Genomic DNA, 21,496 nt, shown 5'->3' with positions numbered 1-21,496 from the left:
GGAGCAGCTGACTCTGCCAAGCCTTGACTTATAACATCGACAAGTCTCCCGGATGTGTCAAAAGGCCACCGATGTTTGGGACCTCTTCCATTTTCTGTTGTCAGTCTGACTAATGCTGAGAAACTCCTAATCCCTCACAATATTTGCAGGGATGGGGTTTTATTTCTGAGCAGGGTGATGTGCCACGAGGGCGTCCGTCAGGGATGTGTGTCTCAGCTCTACGCGCCCAGCCCGACCGCTATGGGGTCCCGTCTGGTGAGAAGAGTGGGCAGGAGTTCTGGCCCTTGCTCCTGTGTCCCAGCCCTCCATGGACAGGAGTTACAGGCTGGGAGTTATCAGTTACACGTTACAAGCCGATGCTATCACTGGCCACTTGGCTCTCGCAACTGCCCTGGCTCTGGACCGATGGCTGTGAGCCACCAGGCAAGGATGGAGATTGTTGAGCAGTTAAAGCTAGAGTTCCTAAACCCAAAATGTCCCTTTCTGGTGTAGACACCGAGTTATTTTCCTGATTATTGGCCATTCGGTGCTACCTATAGGTTTGCTGCAGCTGGGAGTCCATGGAGATACGTGGAGGTATTTTCCCTCCCTGACCTGCAGTAGGCACACAGGGGCTTTTCATCCACCCCTAAATTTTCAGGATTATGTGGATATGGGAAGGAGTAGAGTCCTTCCAGTGTCAACAACCTCTAATTTGTCAAGGAAGCACATAACAGTCTTGGGATGCAACGAAAAGTTACTGCAGAGCTTTTTTGCCTCTGTGGGAAGATGCTGAAGAGGAGGTGACAACAGGGACTTTCCCTAAGGCTGTCTGAGGCAAACACGGACCCCAGATAGCAAGAATGGAGCTGTTTTCATGGAGAGGTGAGTCCCCTGAGACACACCACACCGGCAGCTGTGCATCTCCACTCAGCCCCTGATTTTCATCAGCACCATTTGTAGGAATTTGTTGTAATTTAATGCCAACAGGACCCTGAATTTAGGGCGCTCCTGGGAGGGATGGGCAGGTAGTGATGGAGGGACACCATGACACCGGCACCGTTTCCTTAGGAAACCAGGCAAAGAAAGAGACGGATGAGCCCTGTACCCACAGGGAAGCGAAGCATGGCTGAGCCACACACCATTGCATTTCCCAAGCACTGGTACCTCCCAGCCACCATCCCATGGAGGGGAGATGCCAGGAGCCGGGGGGGCTGCGGGAAGAGGCAACAGTCCCACATCGGTGTGCCACCCCAGTGGCTCCCAACATGGCACAGCCCGAGTCCCTGTCCCGGCACGCTGCCGGATCTCACCAGGGTGAATCATGGCTGTGCCGATGCTTCCCTGGCCAGCCAGACCTGCGAGAGGTCATTTCACATGGTCTCTTGCTCAACACCTTCATTAAGTAGAATTAAATACTTGTGCATATGCGTTTGCTGAGTAGCAAACAGGACAGGTCACAGCTGCGTGCAGGTGGAGCTCCACTGGGTTTTTTTGATGTAGCAAATTCACCCAAAGTGCAATTAAGAGGTACCGAGACTCTGGGTGGATTTGAGTTGAATACGTAATTAAGTTTAGCTGAAAGTGAAGGAAAAAAGTTCTGAGGAAAGCTGCAAGGCTCCATTTTCACATTTGAAAAATGAAACTTTTTTGTTGTTCTTTCAAATGACGTTTTTGGTTTGAAAGTGACCTAGTTCGCTTTTTCTTTTCTTTTTTCTTGTTTTCTTTTAAGTTATGAAAAGCACTAAATAATCTCAAACCAGAATGTCTCGTGCGATGCTTACAAAAAGGAATCAAAGAAAAGAAACGTTCTCCTTTAGGGGGTGACCCAAAACAAAAACTATTTTCAATTTTTCTGTTCAGCCACAGAAATGAAAAACCTATTATTTGTACAGCTCCACTGCTGAAAGGCATCTCGCCAATGTGTACTGATGGCAATTTATTCTTTCCACCTGCCAAGGGAGAGGTTTGTCTGCGAGTTCGATAAAAAGCATAAGAGAAAAAGAACGAAAGGGCAATTTATCAGCGCAGCGTAGAAGATAAAATGTTTTTTTCCATATTCACGCGTTTCTCTGAAAGACGGAAAAAGCAAACCTCCGGACCTCAGCTCTTTGCCCACTGTCCCCCTCTGTTCAGAACCATATACATGAGAACATACAGACACAGGCCCTGGGCTCCCATCACAGAAATTTAATTGCAAACGTAAAACTTCTGACTTTACCAGTCCATAAGCTCTAACCAGTGTCAGAAAAATCAAAAGCCACAATTTATTATGGACAATAATACCAGCAATGCGAAACACCTAAAAGATCGTAAACCTCAGTCGTTGCTGTAGCTTTGATGCATCCATCCCTTCTTGTGACAGCACAGCAGACCTTGCTGCCAGCGGAGGTCCTACCGTCCTCGTGGCCAGCATCACAGGATCAGGGATGGGTTTGTGGTCCCTGTCTCACTGCAGAGCACCCGCCGTGTCCACCCTCCTCCGTGGCTGCTGAGGAGGCTGGGATGGGAGGGAAAGGGATGGGTACGAACACGGATCAGGGCGCACTAGCTGCATTAATGCTCATGCAATAAACTTCTCGCTACAAGGCAAGGCTGGAGAAAGGTGCATTGCGACTCGGCCTGGTGCCTTGTGAGAGCTGGGATTTAGGCTCTAGCTGCTCGAAGTGCTCAGCCTTCTTGCAGTCAATAGCCAATGCCTGTTACCTCCATCTTTTAAGAAAAAGACAAATCAAATGTCTGATTTTCCAAAGTGCCTGCACTCAGACCCTGTATTCAGTCCTCACTTAGGGCAGGGGGAGCTCCTTTTACACACCTACGGCTTCCACCAGTCCTCTGAGAAAAACAAGATGAGAAAAGACTTGGCATTCCTGCTATATGTCATGTACTGATACAATATAAAAAATAATGGAAGTGGAGCGTGAGTTAAGACCCCTTTCACTTCACAGCTTTGGTTATACCTCAGCAGCACCCACATGGATCACAAACCACTGTCCATTTTCATCCTACCCTGCAAATCTCTTCCAAACTGCAGGGTAACACAGCGTAACATTGGAATGACCATTTCAGCCATATTTTACAGCCCCTCTAATCTGTAAGAAGTGGCTGTCAGAGGACAAGCCCCCATTAAGCTCCTCTTCTGTAACATTTCCAGTTTAAGACAATCTGCCACACAGCCTCTCTGGGCACTCAGCAGCTGCACAGGGATTTTTTTTTTTTAGTACCATAAACTGCAGAATTCACACAGCCAGAACAGCAGGAAAATAAAAGTTAATGACCTGAGACTAACCCAGACAGACAAGAGATTAAAGCGTCAAACCCTAAGCACTCCAGCACGCAGGGGCTTGATCTGGAGGACAAGAAGAAGCTGGCAGCATTTGCTCAAGCACTGCCCTCAAAATTGGCTCCATCCACATGGCTCACCAAAACCAGGCACTCCTGAGCGGAGGTGCAGATGCTGTACGAAGGACCTCCCATTTCTCCGAGCTAATCACATCTCCTTGCATCCAGTTCAACTCCAGAGCTCTAGCTGCACCCACCTACATGACTGGGATAAAAATCAGTGGCCTCTTCCAGAACATGCAGACTTGGCTACCTCTTCTGTCCTCCACAAGGAGTGAAGGAGGGCACAGTTTGGTGAGATGCTCAGTCCAGTTTGAGCCGGGGATTGCTAGGGCTGGTGAGCACCTAGGGCTGGTGAGCACTTAGGGCTGGTGATATCCACACACCACCTTGCTGGTCTGAGTCCCCAAAGCAGCACACAGGAGCACTTTGCTCTTAATGATTTGTTTGCTTAGATAAAGAGTGTTTTCAACCCCTTGTAGCACCTAAGAAGAGCTCACGTGTGAACCCTTCTGAGCAGGATCTGGCGCGGGGGAGTTGGGCGGTGTGGGGTGCACACGGTTGGTTCCTGAGTACCAGAGCAGCCCCAAGTCATGCCATCACAGGACTTGGTGACCAGACCAGCGTGGGTGACTGTAGAGCCACCACCAGCACGTCTCAGCCTGGTCTAAAGGGAGGGTGAGCACCAGCAGGGACTGGGACAAGAGACAGGGGTTCCCAACAGCTGAGGTGGCCACCAGCTACAGTAAGTCTGGTAGATGGAGCAGCAGGGAGGACACTGAGGAGAGTGGGGTTGGGTATCAGTTTGGCGAGGGAAGGTGGGGCAGGGAGAGAAATCTCTGTTTCTGCTCATGTTGCAAACCCTACACTGGGGGCTGGCCCAGCAAGAGAGGGCACTGACCCTAACGTGTGTCTCCGAGCAATTTGTAGGGTTTGGGATGGCCATTTGCTGTGCCAAAAGGGTGAGGTGGACAGCCAAGGCAGGACTGAGGCTGAGGGAAGAAGCAGGGACTGAAGAAGGGAGCTCGGTCCAGCTGGAGGAGAGGGAGAAAGCTCGGGAAGACTGTGGGAGAAGGTCTTGGGCAGCAGTCTTGCAGCAGCCATGCATGGGATTAAATGCTACAAGACAGATCCCTTTCCCTGAGATGTTTCCCATCACCCTGTAAAAACACCGGGACAGTGATACAGCTTTCCTCTCACCAGGCAGGGGATGGAAATGTCCATCCCAGTGCTCACCAAAATGGTAGATACATCTTTATGGTGCCTGTTCCAGCCCAGTGCTCACCAAAAGGTTATACACATCCTTACGGTGCCTCCACGGTAACCCAGATTCTTCCCACTCCCAGTGAGTCCAGAGAAGTTAAAGCATCGCCTAACCCTCAGAGCAAAACTTTTGTGTGTCAAAAAGGCCACGGATGCAAAATCCGGGAGCAGTGCCGAGGTGAAGTCACATCGCTTGGGCAAGGAGCAGCTGCCCTTGGGCAGGTATCGCTGCCCTGCGAAGGTGTCGCCTTTCTGCAGCCGCCTCTCTGCAGCGATTCATCTACCCAAGGGGAACGGGAGCGGGAATGAGAAGGTCTGACCGAGCCTTACGGAGCTGAGCAGGTCAGGATCAGGCCTCGGAGGGGGACATCACAAACCCATGTGAATGGGAGCGCGATGGCCACAGTGAAGGGCACAACGGGCCTCCCCCGTTCCTCAGAGCTCAGCCTGACGGCGGCATTTAATCACCCACTGCTGTTCTTTACTGCCTTGGATGTGCTCTCCTTTAATTAGCCCAAAAGGTGACTAATGAGCTATTTGTTAATGCCATCATTCAAAAAGCTCTGTTTGTAGCTGGTCTGAAAGAGGTTTTTTTAAAAGCGGTGAGTTTCAGCCAACTGGCACAGAGCGCGATCACAAGTTAATTACATGATCTCATGGCAGTTATCTCGAACTAATACATCATTAATCTGATCTTACGACATGTAAAGGAGAAGCCCAGAGCCAAGAAGCACTTGAAGGCTCCACAGTCCCCAGGACAGGAGCTCTTTTTATAAAAGCTGCAGGTTTACACACAGCAGACACATGTCAGGACAAGCTGCAAGTCGTATTGCTCCCCTCGCCCCAGCGAACAAAAATATTCAGGAGCCAGGAAGCATGCGATCCCCTCCGACGGGAGCCTTCCTCAAAGAGCAGCCACCATCCCTCCCCCTGCCTCCATTCAGGGCTATGAGGATGGCCGGAGAGGGAAGGGGCTTGGGGGCAGGCTCCCGGCATCGCTGGGGGACCCCAAGGCATTTCTGATAAGCCCTTTGTATTTTGAAGCCCTTTTGGAGGACCTGTCCCAATCTGGTCTCAGAGGACCTATTGGCAGGTGAGTAGTTTCAAGTCATCTGCACTGATGGGGACAGGAGCTAGAAGCTCCTCTATATCCTCTGTATCCCTTTATATCTAAAGGTAGAAGGCAAATCAATAAATACATCCCTGCTTACATGTCATGATTTCATTTCAATAGCTCATCTCTCTCTAGGGACACACATCGATGCAGATAGCCAGGAGCCAGAACAAAAACTTGAAAAGCTTTAAAAATACTGTAAATGCAATAAAGCTTTAATTGCAGCCAAGTTCTGACTCACGCCTGAGCAAAAGCGTCCCCCGAAAAGGTCCCGGAGGAGCAGCCATCCCGCAGGCACAGCAGGAAACCAGGAGTCACCTCGCAGTGCTGCTGCCACTGTCCACCGCGCTGATGGCAAGGTACAGGAGACGCTGGGTGCGCGGGTCGACCCTGATTTGGGGTGGTTTTAAGATCCATAGGGTCCTCCAAGGTACCCCATGGAATAAAATTTCTCTTTCTTACTTCTCTGGTTTTCTTCCAAAATCAGCATATTGAACAGTAACTCGACGATTCAAACGTTAAAGCACTTGAAGCAAAGGCTGTGTCTCTCTCTGTGTCTTTTGCAGAGCAATCTGTGCTAAACCAGCGATACCAGACACCGCCGCACCTCATTTTTGCCAGTTATCTTCACAGGCAATTAGCTGCCAGGTTATTTTACCCATAATAATCACTTATCTATTTAAGAGATGATAATTTCTCTGTGCCATTCCCATGACCTCTCAGAAAGCAGATGACTGCCTCTTTTCTTTTTTTCTTTTGCATTCATAGTAGAAAACCTTCCCGCTCCAGCCTCAGTTTGGATGAGGTCTTCCAAAAACCAGTAAAATAGCAATGGTAAATCTTACCTGACAAAACACCTGTGAATTTTCTGGCGACAAAAAGCCTCCGTGCCTCGCTGCTGCAACACCAAAGCTTTCTCTGGAAGACGTTTGTCCTCTGTTGGGTAAGGGCTCCACGAAAACTATGCAGCCATTGCCTGGACTTGCTTTGGTTTGGGTAGGTAAGTCACGGGAATTCAGCTGCTCTTGTGTGTTCAAAGAGCTTCAAAATGCTCTACACCACCTATCGGCATTATGGTTCCCACAAGTATGCGAGGTATGCGGTTGTCTTCCTGAGTCATATAATTATCTTTGGGAAAGTAACCCGCGGAAGCACAGCAGAGGGAAAAAAACAACCCAACTGGCCGTGTAAATCCCTTGACAGTCGGCAGTAGCCCTGCAAGGAGATGACCTTGAACAGAGGGCTTGCTAATTCATGTATCCCAAATGTCAGAGCTAGTGGAGATGCTGGGCTGTCCGCGTTTGTCCCTGCCGCCCTCGGCAGTCTGCAGCAGCATGTGCGGGGAGTGCTGTGGAGAAGGAGCGACGCGGTCTCGAAAGCATCCCCAGTGCTGGAAGAGCTGATCTGAAGCTGGGAGGGTTGCACAGGTTATGGGCTGGCCTCTGGCCAGGAGGAAAGGTAGGGTGAAATAGTCCCTGATGACTGCTGTTAATGGAGGCTGAGTCATCGGTGATATGGACTGAAAAAATGATGTGATGCGGCGGTGTCTGGGCTAGTTACATCTTGATAAGGATGGCGGTGTCTTCCTGGGTTTTCCGTTGAATCAGAAGCACCTGGGGAAAGGTGACACCGGGAAGGGGATTTCTGCCATGATCAAATGCCACCTCAGGCAGTCTCAGAAGAAGAACAGACACCACGAGAGAATGGGATACCGCGGCGGTGAGCTTTCCAGAAAAGTCCCTTGTGCCAAGCGTAGAGGAGGAGAAAAAGTTGAGAATGGAGAGCAAACAGTGAAGGGGGCCTTGATTACACCATCTTCTTGCATGGAAGAATATGGGCTTACCATGGAGTGAATGGCTCCAGCAGATGTTCACGCTCTGCAATGTTTTGTCAGAGCTGCCAGTTTGCCCAGATGTTTTATGACAAGGACATGTCAGAAATGAAGCTCCAGTTCGTGCATGACGGCAGCGAGCTCACTTGAGCACACATGGTCCACGCACCTGAGGCAGATGTGGATGGATCTTGTCTCTCAAAAGGCCAGCTCCATCCATCATCTCTCTTGACAGCTTACGGTACTCAGGAGGTGATTTCAAAATTATGAGCTCAGCGGTGAAGGACTCTCAGACACTAGATTAGACAGAAACCCTCATGCCTAAGAGGCAAACAGTTTCCATTCCTGGGACCAGGAGGGCTTCAAGCACCCGTGTGCACTGAATGATGAAATGTGCTCTGCAGCCTCTAAGCCGTCTCTGATTGGTGGCCTTTGCTCTTTCCAGCTGGAGCTCTGTTTTATCACCCCATCCCAGCATTAGCCAGCATTTCCTAATGCCTCTGACAGGATCTGGCTGTGCTTGGCACCTTCGTGTGGCGTGAGCAGGTTGGGACACTGCCAGGCGTGAGATGGGTCACAGGCTACCTGTGCATTTAGGAAGCCAGCAGGTCCAGAAGCAGCAGACATCAATCGGGGAGGAAAGACCCTCAAAGACCCTGCATTTCCACTCCAGGGGCACATGTGAGCTCTGACCACAAAGGAAAAAGCATCTGAGCTCTTACCAAGAGGTGTTTTGGGGACTACCAGCGAGGTGCCAACTAGTGCCAGCTGCAGCGGCAGACAGTGTGTGGGGTGGTGAAAAATTCAGGCTGTGCCACCGCCTGTGCGCAGGTGAGGAGCAAGAGGATCCCTGGCTCTGCTGGGGTGTCCCAAGGCCATCCTCACATCCAGGCTCACCCACCACCACTAGAAAGCAGCAGGATCAGCTCTGGCAGCATCAAAGCTCTGCCACCAAGCCTCCGGGATGCTAGTGCCCCAGGATGCATCCTGAGGATGGGGATGTCCCAAGGCTTTGACTCTGTAGTGGGATGCACTTGGAGAAACCACTCCATTTAGAAGTCAACCAATGGACGTATGTGTAATGGAGGGTTTGGATTAAGTTTGTTTTTTTAAAAAAAATCCTACATAGCAGGCTTGTAATGACAGCAACACTGAGTGTTGATGGCTTTTCCAAGCCTGATGACATGGGGCACGCTCTTACCCTCCTCCCGGCGTGTCTGTGCGGGGCTGTGGTCGCCCCACCAGGGCACAGGCTCGTTCTCTCCTGCACAAACATCCAGGGGAGCCAAAACCGCCTTCAGAAAGGTGAGCAGCCGGCGCCGCGTAATCCACGGCGCTCCACGGCTCTTACACTGTGAGTCATGAGCTCCCCGGCAGATTTACAGCCGGCGGCGCCCATCCGCCTCGCAGCCAAATGGAGAGGACGGTTGCAGCCCAAGCCAAGCTCCCGGGTGAGACAGGGCGAGGCGGCCACGAGCAGTCACTGCACAGCGTTGCATCCTCTGCAGAAGCGTTTACCCACAAAGGGGGTGTCTCTCCTCTCTTCCCAACCTGTGCTGGGGACACGGGGTGGTGCTGGGTGTCACCAGCCTCCTGTCCCTTCTCCATCTACATCACCTGAGCCTTGCCCCTGGGTGCCCGTGTGAAAATTCCCACCCCTCCCAGCCCATCCTGCTCACCAGTTCTTCTGAACTAGTGAGGGAAAGGTCTTCACACCGCAGCCTGTCTTCTGCTAAACATCTGCCCAGCGGCAAGCACTGTGCTCCCCCAAAAGAGTGGGGCGAATAGAGAGAGAGGGTCACACCAGGCGACGGGAGGAGAAAGGCCATCCCACCATGGTTGGCCAATTCTGTTTGAAAACAGACACTTTTTCCTAGGAAAGCCTTTCAAACACAAACACCGGTGGGGTGCTGTACTGCTGCATCTCGAGCAGCAGCGGAGCCTCGTGGCTGAGAGCTGGTTTGTCCCCCGTTCCCATGCCCTGGGCACTGCCCTGTGCACATCACACTCTCCCATTCAATAACGCTGCTGGGTTACCTCCACCGAGCGAGGGAGAGGAGGGATGGGTGGCTGGTGGGAGGAAGGAGGTAAGTCCCAGGCCAGCGACAGGCAGCAGGGAGTCTCAGGTAACTCGGCATTGTGAGAGTCAGAGCAGAGCTCTGTCTCACCGAGACCCTGATGGACACCACAGCCATAATCATCATAATTTTCTCCCTGGTGAAGGACAAGAGCAGGCTGAGGAAGCTTCTTTACTCAGAAGCCCAAGTGCACCATTCAATGCAGTTGAGGCTCAGGCAGGATCTCTGCTGGCAGATGAAAAACACTTTATCTTTATGTTTAAGCTGCAGTATTTTTCAGAGGAATGCGTTAGACATAAAATATTTACAGCTCTCTCTTCAGAGGAAGCTGCTTTTGGGGATGTCATCCTGTGCTAAACAAAGTCAGACCTCTGCAGGGAAAAATAAAGAGGGAATCCATCAAGTCTCTCATCAAATGCCTTCCCCAGGATCAGACAAGCTCACAAAAGGGGTTGGTAAGGCGGTGGTGGCGTTGGTGACTATGGGAGGAGTTACATGGCAAAACCAGACCTCAGTGGTCCATGTAAAGGATGCCTTGTCCTTCCCTACTTGGCTCCCCTCTATGTCCTTCCCTATTTGGCTGCATATACAGGATATGGCATCCCACACCTGGTCTGGCTTCTAATCCATCCTCCTTCAGGGTTAACCCAGCACCTTTTCTCCCTGTGGCTCACCCATGCATGGCTCTGACCCCCCCCAGTCCCATATGTCACCATCCAAGGGCAAGCCAGCGTGCCAGGGTGCAGGAATGGGGCTGCTGGGTGTCCCAGCCCCAGCTCCGCCAGGGAAAGACACCAGCGCTCGGGAGGTGCTGGTCCGGGGCCCCCGTGTCCCTAAGAGCACTTAGGTAGCTTTGTGGCATGCATGTTGGACAGACGCACAGGCGGATGGATGCTCATCAACGGTTTCACATGGGTGGAAGAGGGAGGACTCAAGTCTCGCTTGGGTAGGCTGGGATATTTATAAAGCAAACCAAGCGAGACCTCGAGACAACAGTAAGCCACAAGCTTGCTCGTACCTACCGCATAAAAGGGAGAGTGGAAGCCCTGCTGTGGTGGTGGGGAGAAGAGAAACAAATCTCCTTCCTACTTTCTACGAGAGAAATAGGTCTCCGTACCTCTGGGAGTCCGGTGCCACTTTATGAGGATGTGATCTCTGCCCCCAGGGTCAGTCAAGGCACAGACACCTAATGTCTTGCCACTGGGATGAAAGAAATGCATCCATCAGCTACTTTCTCCTGATTTTCTCCTGGCTGCCCACCCTTCCCTGTGAACTGTGCAGTGGGATGCTGCGGTCACCTCCTGCCCTGCATCCTCTGCAGGTGCCTCCTCTAATCGCAGGAGGACCCGGGTACATTCGGGTCTCAGCCCCGCTTGATGCAGGGTCCCCTCTGCCCGCTGGCGCGGGAGGAGCCGAGGCTGCTCACTGCGCACGAGGGTGGCACAATTATAAGCGCACACCACTAATTACACTGAGCAAGGGCTTAGCCACCTGTCTCAGGTGTTGCACGGTGGGAGGTGAATCCCTGTCACCAAGCCCCAGCCTCGCTCTCTTCAGTTCTTGTAAAAAACTAGAGAAGACCTTGGTTTTACTCCACATCAGAAGAAAACCAAAAGCTGAAACTTCTAAATATCTCACCAAAGAGAAATACCATTTTCCTGACAGGCCTACTTGCCGCTTAAGAAAACAAAACTTTCTCCACCATAAAAATACCAGCATTGCAGTGGCATTTGTTCCAGCTGAAACATGAAGCACGCCAGCTCCTCTTCTCCTTTCACATTACTGCTTGAGTATTCTCTCGACTTGCGTTTTGCAGCAATAAGGGTCTTTTGATTTGTGCATGTTATTTAAACTCTCAGCGAGGAACCAAAGTAACAATTATCCACCCCTCGGTCTGGTGATTCACGGGAGACTCTGACGAACACACTGTTGCCGTGTCACTGGTGTGAGCTATCGGTGAGGAACAACCATAAAGAAAGTCTGCTCAGGTCAATTACGGAGGAACAGCATCTAACAGGATGTGTCCAACTGCATCCTGGAGACTGAGACACTGGGTGATTTAATCATCCCTTGAGGTGACACACAGCCAATTATTACTTCCACGTGGAAAAAATTCATTCACATTACTGAAAAATTCACCAGCAATCATAGAATCATAGAATCATAGAATTGCTGAGGTTGAAAGGGACCTTTAAGATCATCGAGTCCAACCTTTAACCTACCCTGACAAAAGCCACTTCTAAACCATGTCCCTAAGTGCCCCATCTACCCTTTTTTTAAACACCTCCAGGGATGGTGAATCCACCACCTCCCTGGGCAGCCTATTCCAATGTTTAATAACCCTTTCAGTGAAAAAATGTCTCCTAATATCTAATCTAAACCTCCCCTGACGTAACTTGAACCCGTTTCCCCTCGTCCTATCACTTGTCACCAGGGAGAAGAGGTCAGCCCCCATCTCTCTACAACCTCCTTTCAGGGAGTTGTAGAGGGTGACAAGGTCTCCCCTCAGCCTCCTCTTCTCCAGGCTAAACAACCCCAGCTCCCTCAGTCGTTCTTCATAAGGTTTGTAATCCAACAGCAGTGGGTGGCACTTCTGAAATGGAAACAGCTCCAAATGTGGTGCAGGGAGAGACCTCCTCAGATCAGCAATGTTCTCCATGTTGGCTTCAAGAGATAATGGACCAGACCCCCGACTTGCAACAAAATAAGTGTATGGGTATAGCTCTATCTTTTTACTGTATGATACACAATAACTGTCCTACACTTCTTAACAGCTGAGAAGACACCTCCTTTAACATCAACTTTGTGGTGCTGTCAACAAACCAACTTTCCTTTACTAGGCTTTGCCAGGCAGCTCACCTCAACCGTCAGTCCTACCTGCTTGGGTCACTGCAATTCTCTAATCAGAGACAACTTGGACGTGAACTCTTTTCAGAGTTTTGTGTTTTGTTTTTTTTTTTTTCCCTACCACTCATAAATGAAGGATAAGCTTGAAATTCTATTAAATACATTAAATTTCGCCTGACTCCCTCTCCCCCAAAGAAAACAACTGCTCTCAAGCCTTTTTCTGTTCTTTCCACAAGCCACACGCAGGAAGCGTGCCCGGTGGGTCTGAGCAAATTGGAGGCACCTTCTTCCATAGCATGGAGCAATCCCACGGCTTTTCCTCAAAGGATGGTGTGACAGAGGCTGCCCTTTCCCTTTTCGCTCCTTCCGGTAACCACTTACCCCAAGCTCACCATCACTACAGCTCAAAAAAACCCACTGGTGCTCCTTGGTTCCCTCCATATCTCAGTTCCTTCCCTCCCCACCGAGCAGGCAGGGTCCTCTGCAAAGCCACCTTCTGCCCTCCTATGGGGACAGTGAACCACATCAGATGTACAGCTTGGGTTATCTGAAAAGCCAAGAATTAAGCTTTTCCTCCAAGATTTTTTTCTTCATGAAGGATGAAACATTGCATGTGTGCCCTGGATGGGAACTGAAGGAGACTAAATCTGCCTCTCTTCCCCCATGAGCAAGCTGTAACAGCTCATTCTTGGCTGTTTGCAGCTTGGGCTGTGCCGGTGGGGTTTCCACCGCTGTTTCTTTCCCAGGCACTGGAGCCTCCACAGTGGCTGGGAAAAGGCATTTCTGAAGGGGTTTCGTTTCTTTCAGCAGCATCCAGGACACACAGAGGCCCCAGGGCGGCTCCCTGCCCATGGAAGAGCCTCGTCCACCCAACATTGCACACAAGGGAGTCAGTTGTGGCTCCCACAGACCTTGCGCCCACCCTACTGCCTTCCAATTGCCAGGGAAATGGGTATTTCCATGGAAAATATCAATTAATCCTTTTTTCCCCTCTCATTTCAGGAATGTACCATTTTTAACAAAACTTCTGCCAGGAAAGGTTTCTCAGGCTGGAGTTTTTAGCCCCCGTGTGGAAAAGCCACCTGGGAGGCACCAGCAGCTAGCGGTGAGGGCAGGGTGATGACGCGACCTCAGATGGCCTGTTTCAAATGTGGAGCTCAGACCTGAGCTTCCCACACGCTTAACACCTTGTTTACGATCTCGGGCTCTAACTCTTTTCCCAACAAAATCAATAAATCAAAAAATATAAAGATGAGATTTGGTCCTCCTCAGAAGTTGGGGCAAAAGGATAAAGCTAGAAAAGTATTTCTTCCCAGCCATAGCTCAGGCTGTTTTACTCCCAGGGAATGTTCTCCACACGTTTCCCATGCTGTCTGCGTGTCCTGAGCCAAGATTGCACCATCCACGCTCTGGCTTCTCTCTGCCACTTGGCTCTGGCAGACAAGGAGGGCTACAGGTTTTCAGCGGGTTTTTAACAGCCTGTGGCCAGACAGAAATGCAGAGGTGATGGTTGTCCTGTGCTAACTCAGCTCAAGCCTTCTGCCCACCCACATCCTGCCCAGGCAGCAAAACACCACGCACGGCTGTCACTGCTTTTCCCTAATAGCACCAAACGAGTCCATCCTCACAAACAACAGCCCCCCCACCCAAACACCTTCATGACAAAACTCCCATTCCTTTCAGCCCATCCTGCTCACCAATTCTTCTGAACTGATGGGGGAAAGGTCTTCACACCGCGGCCTGTCTTCTGCTAAACATCTGCCCAGCGGCAAGCACTGTGCTCCCCCAAAAGAGTGGGGCGAATGGAGAGAGAGGGTCACACCAGGCAACAGGATGAGAAAGGCCATCCCACCATGGTTGGCCAATTCTGTTTGAAAACAGACACTTTTTCCTAGGAAAGCCTTTCTGGGCAGCACCTCTCAGGTCAGCTCAGGGATGTGGTTGGGTGGGAGCTTGTCCATGTCCCGAACACGGGTGGTGTGATGCACTGCTGCATCTCGGAGGCGGGAAGGGAAGGAGGGGGTGGATGGCAACCTGGCTGGGGGGGCTGCCACCCTCCCAGCAATTTTGTGAAATGAGCCCTTTGTTTCCCTTGTTTTCCTTTACCCGAACCCAAAGTAGAAACAGTCATCTCCAGCCCCATCCAACATTTTGGTTTGAACACAACTTTCTCTTCTTTCTTTTACAATTTTAATGACAAAAACAACAACAACAACAAAAAAAGTAACATCCATTTAAATCCACACCAGAGTAGTTTTCTTCCCTCCTCCAATTTATCAGTTCAGCAGCCAAACCAAACACAGCCGTCCCCACGCCTGCTCTCCGGGCACTGCTGGATTAATAAATAGCACCACTCCATTTCCAGCTTACCTTGAGAGGTCTCTCCTTACCCTGTTGGCCGTATCCAGTTCTTCTGCCGTGTGTTTGCCCAGCCCCAGTGTCTCCTTCCCCACCAGCTCTGGTGCTGCTCCCCCTGCCCAGCGATGGCTCAGGGGTCTGTGTTATGAAAATGGGCATCGGGCGGCATTGCTTGGGACGGAATTCAAGTCTACGTGGTGGTGGAGTTATTCCTGGCTCACGTCAGCGTGTGTGGGCGCAGGACTCGGCGCAGGGAGCTAACATGAGCCTTTGACATCACTGGTTAAATTTAGGGGATTAGCACAGTCCTAAAATGGTTTGGAGGAAAGCTGCTGCCAGGCTGGCAGGAGAGAGGCAGCATCCTACAACCACCTCCCATCCCAAGCACAAGGCAGGGGATGGAGCCAGGAGTTTCCGCACCAGTCCCACTGCTACACCACATCACCCCTTCAGAAATAACCCCCCAGCAAGGTGGGCCGTGCCCTACTGCGGCGCAAAAGTAAAGGATCTCCCTGGGCTTGCCTGTGGTGGGGCCGTGGGGACCCCTCCTGGAATCACATGGCCCCATGGAACCCATGGTCTTGCTGCACTGGTCGGGGTGGAAGGTTGCAGGGTGATGGAGATGCCCCCCCACACGGCAGTGACGTGGGAGGAGAGGTGACTCTGAGCAGCTCCCAGCCACAGACTCCCCCAAGAGCCTCCTGCAGCCACCACGTCGCCTCTTCAGGGCATGCTGCAGCTCCCATCCACCAGCCCAGCCCCAAGAGGAGCATGCGTCCAAAGAAAAGAAATAAGAAACAGTCACAAAAGAGGCAGCTCCCCCCTAGACATGAAGAGGAAACTCTAAAATCCAAGAAGAGTCTCTGAATACCAAATCTGTCTACCGTTTGTAGAGGTGGGTGGCAGCTGTAGCTGTGCAATTGCAATTCAGGTTGGTTTTGGCAGCCTCAGTACTGACAGAAGATGGCATCTACCGTTTATGGTGTCTTTCATGGACACTTTATTTTTTTCTCTAGATTCTTTGTCGATTCGCCCCCTCTAATCTTTGTGTAAAGAACATCCCAGAAAGCTATTGCAATAATAGCTTTGAATGTTCACATCCTTCAGTATGGAGATACTGGGACACCCATGTTCCACACAACCAGAAGCAGCAGCTCTCTTGTTTCTGAGCATACCATCTAGCACCAGCGACTGCCTGCCTTGTTTTGCTGCGGTCGTGTGACACCTGAATAATAGAGCCTGGAGCATTTCGGGTGCAAGGAAAGAGCCATCTGTTTGCTTTCCTGAAGGAGTAGCTCTGCAGCCACCAAACAGCCGGTGAAACAGCAGCCACGGGAAGCAACTAATTCCAAGCCAGACCGTGAGAAACAAGATAACCCTTAATTGCTTCCTCAGTACTTGTCCCTAGCCCATGCTAATAACAAAAGGCACTGGAGCCAAGCAGGCTGATGGCCCTCAAGTCCAGCCTCTTGTTTCTGACATTAACGATGCCTAAGAGTACTCTAATGTAATCTGACCAACAAATTGTAGAGCTTATTATTAGTATAATGAAATTTTCTTCAGATATTAATCAAATTTATTTGGTACATGGAAGGGCCACTGACAGCATTTCCAAATTTCTCTGTCTCAAGGAAAGTCATTACCATTCAGCCTGCGAAGCTCCTCCGTGCCCACAGGTTGTGGGAGGCTCAAGTTCAGGGTATTCCCCAGCCGGCCGAGATCAGACGGGCCCTCATCAGCACCGCACAAGGGAATAATATGCTCACTACATCAGGGGCGTGATGTATTTCTCAAAAATCTGGAATAGTTTTCGTTGCAGAATTCAAATACTTTACACAGAAAAGCCCACGTTCCAGTCTTGGGGCACAAATAGCTGACGTCTTCAAGGATCAGGTACCATCACATTAATTTTCGTTGGAACTTGCGCATCTAGACATTAATTTATCTATTTCACAACCACCTTTCACTGCGCATCATCTCCCAGGTTTTCACAGTCCGTGACCACTGAGGATGTTTGCTGCAATTTGACTCTCCAGCTAACGAGCAAGACACGGTGTTGTTCTCAGATCGCTCTTCTGCCCTCTTTTGCTCCTCCTTTGATTAATGCGTTCTCTTTGATGCCACTCACGCTCAGGGACACAGTTCAAGGACCTTCATCTTCCCACCTCCTGCTGCAGTCACTGGAGGTCCTCAGTCCTTTCCACCGGACCAATTACCTCTGCAGACGAGGACCTGATTCTGCCTCAACAGCTTTCATGTTGAAGTGTTTGAACATAATGAGCTTGATGGTGATTAGCATGGATCCAAGCACTTGTTGTGAAGAACTGTGGAGGTTATTTACATGGAAAGCACTCATTACATTATACTAGAACCAGAAGATGGCTGGAGCAGAGCTCCTGGGTCATCATACTCCACTGCTGCCTGCCACAAGGAGTCACATCATGAGATTGTGCTAAACCAACCAAGGAATATCTCACAGCCAGTTTCATCCACTATAGCCATTTTTCCTGTTGTTAGGACGTTCCCACCTTCTGATGGCTAAAGACATTCTTCTCATTTCCAATCTAAATACATTCATGGCCAGTTTATGTTCTTAAGCCTATCTTCTCTTTTAATTTAAATAGTTCAGTCCCATCCCCTTTTCTAACCCAGGAATCTATTTTCAAAAGAGCCGTCATAACCCGTACATACAGCACTGAGCTGTATTATACGTTTTGGCTGGTATATACTGGCCCCCTAAGGCTGTGACATGCAAACATTAATCTCCTTTATTTTATTCTAACATATAGGCCTATTAAAAATAAAGGGACTACTCAGAAAGAAATTAAGCATAACTTTGCAGGAAAATCGGCTGTGTAATTAACTGCATCTACATGTATTCTGCATCTAGAAAGTCTACGCTGCTTTTCAAAAGGATTATAAGTATTTTCTATTGTTAGAAACAAATATCCTTTAATTTGGCTTCTTTCATTATGAAATTACGGAGCTTTATGACAAATGAATACAATTACTTAAGTTGAAAAGATGTTACAAGCATATCTAAAGGTTTAGAGTTGTCTCGATAACCTTGTGTTAAGAGTTATACAAAAGCGAACCCAAAGCCCTTCATCCAGCAAGATGTAGAAGAGGGAAAAGGACACGCGGCTTTAACGATGACAGTTCCTTATTGCTCAGTGTGCAGTGCTCTCTCATTTCTGGTTGCTAAATATGCATTTTGCATGTAATTCAATAATAAAAAGCTAGGAAAACTTTGGCCAGGTTAACATCACATCATCCATAAAAATAGAGCATGGGCCACTTTAACCTTCACACGGGTTAGGGTGTAGCTAACAAAAAGGCGTTTATTGAGTGACAGGGCAACCGACACCTCCCACCAGCTTCACCTACACACGACCTGGCCACAAAACTAAGTGGTTGTGCCACACGCCAATTAACTTCTGATACAGAAATACCTGTTCCAGGTAAAACGGCTTCGCTTTTTTTACCAACATAAATTCCTGAGTGCACAAGCACAGCCTGGGCCCGTGGTAACTGGCAATGGGAATTACACGTGGCGCAGCACGGCGGCTTCTCCTCCCATCGACCAACCCAGCGCTTTCAGTGGAGAAAAGTGGTCTGTCTCGTGCAACCATCCTGAGCTCTTTGCTCTTTGAACCTGTATGCTGGAGCATAAAGCGAGCTTCAGCAGCTCCTCCCGTGTCAGTCCATTTGAATTCTCTCTCTCTCTGTGTATATATATACAGATACGTAGATATATATATATAGGTATACAGATATATATATGGAGGGCTGGACAGGCGGCTCCCAGGTATCATAGAATCATAGAATCATAAAATAGTTTGGGTTGGAAGGGAACTTAAAGACCATCCAGTCTCACCACCTGCCCTGGGCAGGGACACCTCCCACTAGACCAGGTTGCTCAAAGCCCCATCCAGCCTGGCCTTGAACACTTCCAGGGATGGGGCATCCACAACTCCCCTGGGCAACCTGTTCCAGTGCCTCACCACCCTCACAGTAAAGAATTTCTTCCTGATATCTCATCTAAATCTCCCCTCTTTCAGTTTAAAACTGTTACACCTCATCCTATCGCTCCACTCCCTGATAAAGAGTCCCTCCCCATCTCTCCTGTAGGCCCCTTTAGGTACTGGTAGTCTGCTATAAGGTCTCCCGGGAGCCTTCTCTTCCCCATGCTGAACAACCCCAACTTTCTCAGCCTGTCGTCACAGGACAGGACAGGTAGACAAGGTAGACACTTTGGCTCAGGTATCAGCCCTGTGAAGCTGCATGCAACACTATGCAAACAGCCGGATCAAACAGTATTTGAAGTCCCATCCTCAGAGGCTACTCTGGGAGTCTCACTCCTTATTTTGTCTGAGATCAGAGAACTTGTGGGTTTTTATTTGTTTGGCGCACGTGTAAGTCAGCTTTGGGCTAACCTCCCCTGCACTTCTGTCCACGGCTTCCAGCGGTGCATCTGCAACTACCCAGCTACCGAATCAGTCCCAGGTTCCCCACTTGCTAGCAACCCCCTGTATTTCTAGCTCATAAAATATTTTCTGTATTCCCAAAAGGCCTTTTTTCTTATTTTTAAGCAGTTTTTGTTAACAGTGACCTGCCTTAACAGAAGGCAGTGAGCCTTTGCAGAGGATGATCCAGCCAACCAGCCTACCAGCTCCCATAAAACAGATGAATCTCCCTCCAGAGATGCCCATTCTGATGACAAAAATAGCCTAAAGCAACTATTTCAGACTTGGATATTTGATTTCTGAATGTCCTAAAGAGAGGAGTTGATCCCCAACCAAAATGAATCCACAACTGCAGTCTATTTTCAAAGCTTTCTGATCTGGAAGGGATACATGGATGGGATTAGCTTCACCTGATTTAAGACCTGAAATGCATCCCACATGAACGGAGCTGCCTGCTTTCAGGATGAGATGAATCACACCAAATTCCTGACTTGGGATGGGCTGATTCACCCTCAAAAGCTTTCTCTCTCTCTCTCTCCCTTCACTAACGCCATCACCAGATGACCAGTTCAGATGAGCCATAGCTGGTAGGAGGAGGCCACCCCTGCAGTCCCTGTGCTCCAGGCGTTACGGGGCTGGAGCTGGGGCACCCACAGGCAGTTTTGGTTTGTATTTCTTGTGTTTGAAAGTCGGGATCTTCTATATTCTTTCAGTTTCTTAACCTTTAGGTAGATTTCCATCCCGTGCCCACTAACATATTTGCAAAGCTAAATTAGGTACGTGTGTGCCCCTCCCACGCCTGGAAGGTGGAGCGAGCGGATGAGGGGTGAGGGTTTTCCCAGGAAAAGGTGGTGATTGGCAAACTTTGTGTTCTCCTGGCTTTTTAGATGCTCTGTGTTTTCCCTTTGGGAATTTCCCCAGTCTGTTTTTACTGCCGGTGTGTTCAGGCAGGCGGATGTGTCTGTCAGCGTGGCAGAGGGATGCTCCATGCGGTAGCTGCATCTGTACAAGGCAGCAGCCGGCTCCAGAGAGAAATGCTTCCCTACTGACTGGTGTGATAGAAAAATGATGTTTCTTTGCCTGCCATTGAACGAAAATATCACATTTCGGTTGTGTCATCCGCAAACCTCTCAAGAAGCAAGTAGAAGACTGTGGCTATTCTCTGGACTGCAATTAGCAGAAGGCGGTTTTAATAAACCTGAAGCAATTTCTTGCTCACAGATAGGGTGGAAAATGGTATTTCTTTCTGTAGCATAGCTGTGTCTCTGACTTACACACAGACACACACACACACACACACATGCATTTTGCCCTCTTTCTCCATTCTCCAATTCCTTTCCTTGCATTATCATGTAAATCACTTGACAGTGATTTCAGTTTCATAGAATCATAGAATGTGTTGGGTTGGAAGGGCCTCTAAAGGTCATCTAGTCCAACCCCCCTGCCCTGGGCAAGGACATCTTCAACTAGATCAGGTTGCTCTGAGCCTCATCCAGCCTGGCCTTGAATGTCTCCAGGGATGGGGCCTCCACCACCTCCCTGGGCAACCTGTTCCAGTGTCTCACCACCCTCAGTGTAAAGAACTTCATCCTAATGTCTAATCTAAACCCACCCTGCTCTAGTTTAAAACCATTGCCCCTCGTCATATTGCTACACTCCCTGATAAAGAGTCCCTCCCCATCCTTCCTGTAGGCCCCCTTTAGGTACTGGAAGGCTGCTATAAGGTCTCCCCAGAGCCTTCTCTTCTCCAGGCTGAACAACCCCAACTCTCTCAGCCTGTCTTCATAGGAGAGGTGCTCCAGCCCTGTAATCACCTTTGTGGCCTCCTCTGGACCCACTCCAACAGGTCCTTCTTGTGCTGAGGGCTCCAGAGCTGGACGCAGTACTCCAGGTGGGGTCTCGCCAGAGCAGAGGGGGAAGTTTCAGTTCAGAGACACTTTACAGTTTCTCAGCTGAAGCTGAGAAGTTGATTTTTTTTTTTCTTTACAGCTCCATCTCTGCAGGGACGGTACCGTTTTTTTCCTTCCACTTTACTTCGGAGCTTCCTGAAGGGCTGCTTCAAAGGCAGGAGCTGCAGCTTTGTAGCTCGGCCACAAGCAGATGGCCTCCTCTGGAGAGACGGCGCGGGCGAGCTTTGAGGAGCACAGCCTCCTGCATCTGCCGGCTGGGGTCTGCGTGCAGATGTCCTCAGCCTGCTTGAACCAAACCACGTCAGATG

General features: G+C 49.8%; 1 protein-coding gene across 4 annotated transcripts in view; it reads right to left on the bottom strand.

Annotated features, from left to right (window-relative positions):
* The window catches only part of AMOTL1 (angiomotin like 1), a 90,008-nt gene extending 75,028 nt beyond the window's left edge, over positions 1-14,980 (bottom strand). Inside the window, exon 1 of one of the 4 annotated variants that reach the window (XM_063329465.1) lies at positions 14,825-14,980. The gene's annotated coding sequence lies outside the window, so the exon portion shown is untranslated. Of the gene's footprint in view, positions 1-6,543; positions 6,830-14,824 lie in introns of those variants that run through there. The other 3 variants (XM_063329476.1, XM_063329504.1, XM_063329486.1) reach the window with 3 other exon arrangements.
* Between the last annotated feature and the right edge of the window lie 6,516 nt (positions 14,981-21,496).

Source organism: Chroicocephalus ridibundus, chromosome 1, assembly GCF_963924245.1.
Source record: "Chroicocephalus ridibundus chromosome 1, bChrRid1.1, whole genome shotgun sequence".
Taxonomy (NCBI): Eukaryota; Metazoa; Chordata; class Aves; order Charadriiformes; family Laridae; genus Chroicocephalus; species Chroicocephalus ridibundus.
The sequence above is the reverse complement of the archived record's forward strand: the minus strand, read 5'-3'. Positions and strand labels throughout refer to the sequence as shown.